Source organism: Scardinius erythrophthalmus, assembly GCF_964197995.2.
Source record: "Scardinius erythrophthalmus genome assembly, chromosome: 17".
NCBI lineage: Eukaryota > Metazoa > Chordata > Actinopteri > Cypriniformes > Leuciscidae > Scardinius > Scardinius erythrophthalmus.
This window is the reverse complement of record NC_138237.1, coordinates 5,012,638-5,020,428: the sequence shown is the minus strand read 5'-3', so window position 1 is coordinate 5,020,428 and position 7,791 is coordinate 5,012,638. Positions and strand designations below refer to the sequence as shown.

The 7,791-nt window shown below is 41.3% G+C and overlaps 1 long non-coding RNA gene across 1 annotated transcript; it reads left to right on the top strand.

The window, feature by feature from the left end:
• Positions 1-4,288: 4,288 nt before the first annotated feature.
• LOC308706205 lies at positions 4,289-6,185 on the top strand. Its single transcript, XR_014032007.1, has 3 exons — positions 4,289-4,412; positions 4,535-4,654; positions 4,801-6,185. It is a non-coding gene; the product is annotated as an uncharacterized lncRNA (long non-coding RNA).
• The last annotated feature ends 1,606 nt before the right edge of the window (positions 6,186-7,791 follow it).

The window sequence follows — 7,791 nt, the reverse complement described above, 5'->3', positions numbered from 1 at the left end:
CTGGCTCCGGCTCGGGAGCAGACACTGGCTCCGGCTCGGGAGCAGACACTGGCTCCGGCTCGGGAGCAGACACTGGCTCCGGCTCGGGAGCAGACACCACCGACTCAGGCACTGGCGCTGGCGCCACCGGAACTGGCGCTGGAGCTGGCGCCACCGGAACTGGCGCTGGAGCTGGCGCCACCGGCTCAGGAGCTGGAGCTGGCACCACCGGCTCAGGAGCTGGAGCTGGCACCACCGGCTCAGGCGCTGGAGCTGGCACCACCGGAACTGGCGCTGGAGCTGGCACCACCGGAACTGGCGCTGGAGCTGGCACCACCGGCTCAGGAGCTGGAGCTGGCACCACCGGCTCAGGCGCTGGAACTGGAGCTGGCACCACCGGCTCAGGCGCTGGAACTGGAGCTGGCACCACCGGCTCAGGCGCTGGAACTGGAACTGGGACCACCGACTCAGGCACCGGAACTGGGACCACCGACTCAGGCACCGGAACTGGGACCACCGACTCAGGCACCGGAACTGGGACCACCGACTCAGGCACCGGAACTGGGACCACCGACTCAGGCACCGGAACTGGGACCACCGACTCAGGCACCGGAACCACCGGAACTGGCACTGGAACTGGCACCACCGGCTCAGGCACCACCGGCTCAGGCACCACCGGCTCAGGCACCACCGGCTCAGGAGACGTGATGTGAACAGGCTCGGCGGCGACCATCTTGTTCGAAGACATAGGCTCGGCAGACGTGACGTGAACATTCCTGGGTGTCTCTAGGATCTTAAGTAGTGTTGAAAAATAATCCAACAATGTTCCAGTGACCATCTCTTCAGGGGACACAGGCTCGGCAGGCGTGACGTGAACAGGCTCGGCGGCGACCATCTTGTCCAAAGACACAGGCTCAGCAGGCGTGACGTAAACAGGCTCGGCGGCGGCCATCTTGTCCGAAGACACAGGCTCGGCAGGCATGACGTGAACAGGCTCGGCGGCGGCCATCTTGTCCGAAGACACAGGCTCGACAGGCACCACCGGAACTGGGACCACAGGAACTGGGACCACCGGAACAGTTATGGAGGGAGCCTTTCTCCTCCTGTGTTTCGGGACCACCAGAACTGGGACCACCGGAACTGGGACCACCGGAACTGGGACCACCGGAACGGGGACCACTGGATTCGGGACCACCGGAACAGTTACGGAGGGAGCCTTTCTCCTCCTCCTGTGTTTCGGGACCACCGGAACTGGGACCACCGGAACTGGGACCACCGGAACTGGGATCACCGGACTCTGGACCACCGGAGTCGGGACCACCGGAACAGGCATGGAGGAAGTCTTTCTCCTCCTCCTCCATTTCGGGATCAGCAGTGAAGGCTCTCCTTTCCGCTGATTGTCATCAGCCATGGTCCTCTCCTCCTCCCAAGTCCTTTGAGCGCATCTGGCGAAGGATTCCAATAAGGAGATTGAAGATCCCTTCTCCTCTCCCTGAGGAAAAATCTCACTCCGCTGAATCCACATATTGGCTGGTTCGTTCTGTCACGGGAGAGTGAACGAGAGACGAGGATTCAAATGCAGGGGAGATTTATTCCACACTAACAGATAAGGTACAAATCTCAAGACACAAATAGCCAGCGGGAAGGAACTCCAGGAACAGGTAACTCAGACAACGAACCAGCACAGGACTACAAACACAAGGAAGCTAAATAGGGGAACAAACAAAGGAGGGTAATGAGACTAACAGGTGGGATAAGATCCAACTCACAAGCAGGTTACTGATAATCTGAAAATGTGAAAACATCTTGAGCTAGTGTTAATCACAGACCTTATTTCAAAAACTCTTTGCATTCTGGATTTTTCCTCCGTTTTGCGTTAGACGTGCAGTGACTGTCTAAAGCATGTAAATATACAAGCGTGAAACATTAGGCCTACTTTAACTGGGTTAAAAGCGGTGTTTACATCGACGATAACTCAGGGTTAAGCTCAGTGTGGAAAATACATTTTAGCATATCAGGGTATGATTTATGTCTCAAATATAGACATGAGAAAACCATCACTCTTGCCTGTCTTCAAAACTTGAGAGCCCTGTTAGTTGATATTGTTACATTAAACTCTGTATTGAACTTTAAACTATATGTTATATTATGAACTATGTGCAAACTAGTTTCAATTAATTGTCAAGATTGACGTTGTATTGAAATACAATATAGTCACAATCTATTATATTTTCTGTTCTAACTGAGCTTATTTCCGTCATTGGTTTGCATTATGTATGCTTGTGGATTTAAATATGTACACATATATGTTATTCTTTTTTTAAAATAGTCTCTTTTTCATGTAAACTTAAAATGCATGATTTTTTGTTTAAGTTTTCATGAAGTTTGTTGTTTCATATATTGTGTCCTGGGGCCTGTTTCAGAAAGGAGGTTAAGTGAAAACTCTGAGTATGTTAACCCTGAAATGAGGGAAACTCTGAGTTTTCTGTTTCAGAATGGGAGGTATGTTAAACCTGAGAAAGCAGAGTAAGTCAAGCCTGTTTCAGAAAGAGAGGTAACTTATACTCAGAGTCAGTTACCATGGTAACTTACTCTGTGAACCTAACCTGGTCGGGAGCAGGTTTTCTTCTGTAAACCCAGAGTTTATTTCGGTCTCCTCCCCTTTTTTAAAGAGGAAGTGGTGTTTAAACACCTCATTCATTCTTTCAGTACATTTTTATTAATAAAATTCATCTTTTATTAATAAATAAAATATAGCTATTTTTACTGCAGTTTTTTTTTTTTTTATTTTTTTTTTTATAAGATGAAGTCTATATAACGCCTTAACTGGCAACTGAAAATACAGTAGTAGATTAGAGTTAATGTAGTTCTGAACAAATTCTACAGAATTAAACTCTGGCATTTACTGGAAATCACTGAACTGTGTTGATCTGTGCAGCAGAAGTTGATGGACCGTCCTCCTGCTGTTCTTCCACACTCTGGGGGCGCAGGGAGAGATAAGAATACCCGTTTATACTTAGATTTAAACTTTGATTCTGTAGGCATAATGTGACATAAAAATGTGAAAAAATCTGAATGTGTCGATTGTTTGATGTGTAGACACATAATATTAACATTACCTCTGTAGGCCTCTCTGTGGCAGCAGAAACTCTTTATCCCCATGTGATGAGCATTTGGTTGAGTACACTTTATAAAACTATTTGTCATAATTTCTGGTGTATTGAGTGGCGACTTACGACTGCCTGGGGTTCAGTTGGGACAGGAGGCTCCAAAAGACCAAAAAAAAACCCAACCCAAAGTAAAATAAATGGAAATATCAAAAATAGCCTATATGAAAAATAACACATATGTAAACCTCTTACATTTTATGAAGGCCCTTGGATCTTTGGGACTGGCTCTGAAGTCTCTCCAGGAATTCTCTCAGCCAAAAATGCTGCTGCACTGCTAGACACTGGATGCTTTAGTTATTTAATATATCACATGTTTGTAAAGTCTGGTAGCCTACACCCATGATATGCTCAAGCCTTACTTGATTGAATTATGTTTTTATATTTAAATTTCAGCTGCTGCCATGTTCTTCTAATACCTGCAGGATTGCACATGAAAATTAAAATTAGGTTGAAAAACATACTGTTCTTCCAGTTTCACCTCTGATATTATAACAGTTGGGTAAGTTACTTGTATTACTAACTACAAATGACATCTTCAACAGTGTAATTAGATTAATGTTATAATGACTATCTTTAGAAATTATTGGTCTACTTATTACTAATTACTAAATCCCATGTCAACCTTAAACACTTGAACAATACAAGGAGAGACAAGAAACAGCACTTTTAATGCTTTCAGATAAACAATATACAACTGCATGAATTATTCTTGAATTTGACCAAAGTGTGTAAAGTTAGAGGGAGAAGGTTACAATTAAAAATGTATGTTAAATATACAGAATTGTTCTATAGTCTAATACAATTACATCAGATTTAACTTTAAATTACAGAAGAATTAAGAGTAATCCCTTTAATTAAATTACAGTATTTAGATTACTTTGTAATTAATTACACCCATCACTGTATAACAGTAATTAAAATGTGAAGAAATATGCAGACCTCTTTTTGTCTGGCGCTGTTGCCATGGTGACTCATAATATCTGCGCTCCATTGATAATGGCTTTTTATAGTTGTGGTGCAGGCGCTTAACTCAGAATCAGTCAACTCAGAGCTGATTGAACTAACTCATTTCAGCTGTTCTGAAACCGAAAACTCAGAGTTTCCCATCTCAGGGTAAGTCAACTCAGAGTTCAAGTTTTAACTCAGAGTTGGTTGAACCTCCTTATTGAAACAGGCCCCTGAAGTCTCAAAAAAAAAATCATGGATTTGTTACTTAACGACTATTTGAGCAAAACATTTGCACCTGGATAATTGAGAGTGATTGTAAGTGTGATGATCATCTGCTAAATGAGCAACAACGACCACAATTCACTCCTTCAGTCAGTGAAGCTCCCACAGCCGTTCATGAGAGTTTAAATGCTGGGAATATTCCCATCTTCCCACAGGAGAAGAAGAAGCAAGCAGGAGGAATTACTCCAGGAGAAACTACGGACATACTATTGTAAAGATGGAGATTAAGGAAGAACCCTGCAGAATAAAAGATGACGATACAGAGGAACAAATAGGTTGGTGTTTTCCTTCATTCTCTTTAATCACTGATGAGGAACATTAAGATGAAAACTGAAAAAAAGGACTAAAAGTTTTGCTTAATTGTGACTCACCTAGTATATTTATTGTTGTTCTCTTTTCTCATTCTTTACTTGAATTTTAGAAAATTTGATATGTTGATTTTAGACTTGATGGAAGTGAATGAAGACAAACAACATCAGTTTCAAAAACCTCAGCATTTCAAAAATGAAGATGGAAACACAGTCATTTCAGGGACTTGTGTCACACAAAAACAAGCTCAAAAATCTGGAGTCAAAGGATCTTTCACCTGCTCTGAGTGTGGAAAGTGTTTCAGTCGTAAAGGAAACCTAAATGAGCACATGAGAATTCACACTGGAGAAAAACCGTTCACATGCTCTCAGTGTGGAAAGAGTTTCAGTCGTAAAAGTCATCTCAAAAGTCATCTCCTCTCTCACTCTGTAGTGAGATCATTCAGCTGTGATCAGTGTGAGAAAACATTTGTTTATTCATCAAGCTTAAGTGCACACCTTAATGTTCATGCTGCTGTGAAGCCTCATGTTTGTTCTTTTTGTGGAAAGAGTTTTTCACGACTGCAGACTTTACAAGAGCATGAGCGTATTCATACTGGTCTGAGACCTTATATGTGCTTTGACTGTGGGAAAACCTTCACTACATCAGGCGACTTAAAAAAACACCAGAGAACTCACACTGGAGAGAAACCGTACAAGTGCTCTTCATGTGGGAAGAGTTTCACCCGATCAACTAATCTACGGTATCATGAGAGAAAGCATTGCCTGAAGTCGTCTCGTCTAAGTGAGCAAAGTTCACATTCACGTCCATGATTTTACAAATATTGTACTTACAAATAATTTGACATTCAGATTGATTTAATAAAGTGATTAAATCTAAGGGTTAAATTAGTAGTGAAGTGTGAATCTGGTGATAGTTTGATCAAGTGTTGCCCTTCTCTTTTCTCAACCGCTGTAACATGATTTATAATGATATGATTCAACTTTACTGAACTTTAAACACTTGTTTTGCATTAAAAGATTGCTAAAGTCTTTCAGGTGAACTGTGGTGAGATTCATTTTTATGTGAAGCTTTAGCTCAAAATACAACAGGTATTTTTTTATAGCATGTTAAAATTGCCATGCAATCACTCTGTTTTTGTGTCCCTTTAAATGCAAATGAGCTGCTGCCGTGTAATATTCAGTTCCTATGAAAAAAAATATTTGCAGAACTGTACTGTTATTCGTAAGTGTAACTCATGCAGTGTGAAACTGCAGCTTCATTTTAACGCAAAATAAATAGGATCTGTATTCTTCTGATTTTTCCGCACTTACACTTTTAGGACGGTTTTTGCGCACAAATACGGCCAAAAATATTGCAGGCCTGTGAACAGCAATTTGCAACCAAAAGCTTTGGTCAAACTTTGTGTAAAAAAATAAACCGTTCCAAATGTCTAAATGTCTTGTTGTGTGCATGGGGCAAAACAATTCTCGAAATAACCAGATTCGTACAGTTGTGTCTTTCTTTAAAGGAACACTCCACCGTTTTTTTTTTTTTTCATATTAAACTGTTATTCACTTAACTAAGAGGAGTTGATGCATACCTCTCTCGTCTCAGTGCATGCACTCAATCGCTCTGGCGCGCGGCGACACTTTGATAGCACTTAGCTTAGCCCAGTTCATTCATTAGGATCCAGACAGAGATGAAGCTAGAAGCGACCAAACACCTCCACGTTTTCCCTATTTAAAGACAGTTACACGACCAAGTATGGTGACACAAAATAAAACGTGGCGCTTTTCTAAGCGGGTAAAAAGGATAACTATAATGTATGGCGGAATAGCACTTGGGAGCACTTTGACTCGGCGCAGTAACATCAGGAGAGAGGATATTTCAGGAGTGATGATATTACTGCGCCCAATCACAACCTGCACATTCAGCTCAGAATAGTCTGCAGTTTTGAAGAGCAAAGCAACTGTGTGGATACACACTGCAGTGCCAGCTACACATGAGCACTGGTTTGATATGAGGATGACAGGGTCAGAATCCCGAAGCACTATCTGTACAAAAGTTTTTTTTTTTTTTACAAACATTGACACTGATTTGAGAATGTGGTTAAGCTTTAATTTATCCTTCTTGATCAGTGGTCCAAACCGATGCCACTGATTTGAGTAGCAGTCTAGTTAAGGTTGCTGGGGCAAGATTGGCAATGACATTAATAGCCTACAATAACAGAATTTGTTATTACTTTTATAGAGTTTTTTAAAAAGAAAATCTTGGTAGGCCTGATTATGAATATTATTGAACGATGGGTAACGAACGCAATCTGGCCGAGATACGTGCTGGCGGCAGGAAACTTCAATTTGTGTGCCTGCCTGGCCTCATATACAACGTTATAACGTTACAACGTAGCTTGCAGGACAACTTGGTTGGCATTACCTTTCAGCGTGACAAATACACGGTGTGGCGTGTGAGCGTGTGAACTGGTTGAATTGCGTGTGTCTCACGACCAATGCGTGAGACTTGAGAACCCAGTCAAACTGGTTATATAAATTGTAATCAATCTGCCAAAAGCCAATGGTTACTACACTTTAGCTATATAAGTGATGGTTAATTTTCTGTAAATATAACAAATCATAAGCTGACTAGTTAACCAAATGACAAAATGTAAAGATTTAGAGTTGTGTTGTTTTTTATTTTTTTTTTATTTATTTTTTTTTTTTTTGCTTTTCATAAACAGGGAAACCTTAAAACAATCGCATATGTTCTACAATAAGTGTCAAAAACAAATCCTCCCTCCAGCCCTCAAACATAGATAAATTCTATAAATACAAGTCCTACAATGTGACAGACTGCTCAATTATAGTAAATATATGAACATATAGGCATGAGGAAAAGTGAAATAAACAAAAAAGAATGAATAAAATTACTTTGTTAATACAAAGTATATATACATGCTTATACATAATTGTACATATATACACACACATATATTAAATAAAATATATATACTTACATAATTATACATCAGTGAGCATACCCTACATTTACACACGCCGCATACTCCAACACATTAATACCTAAATATACCTGAATGGCATCACATATTACATACATTCAGTAACCT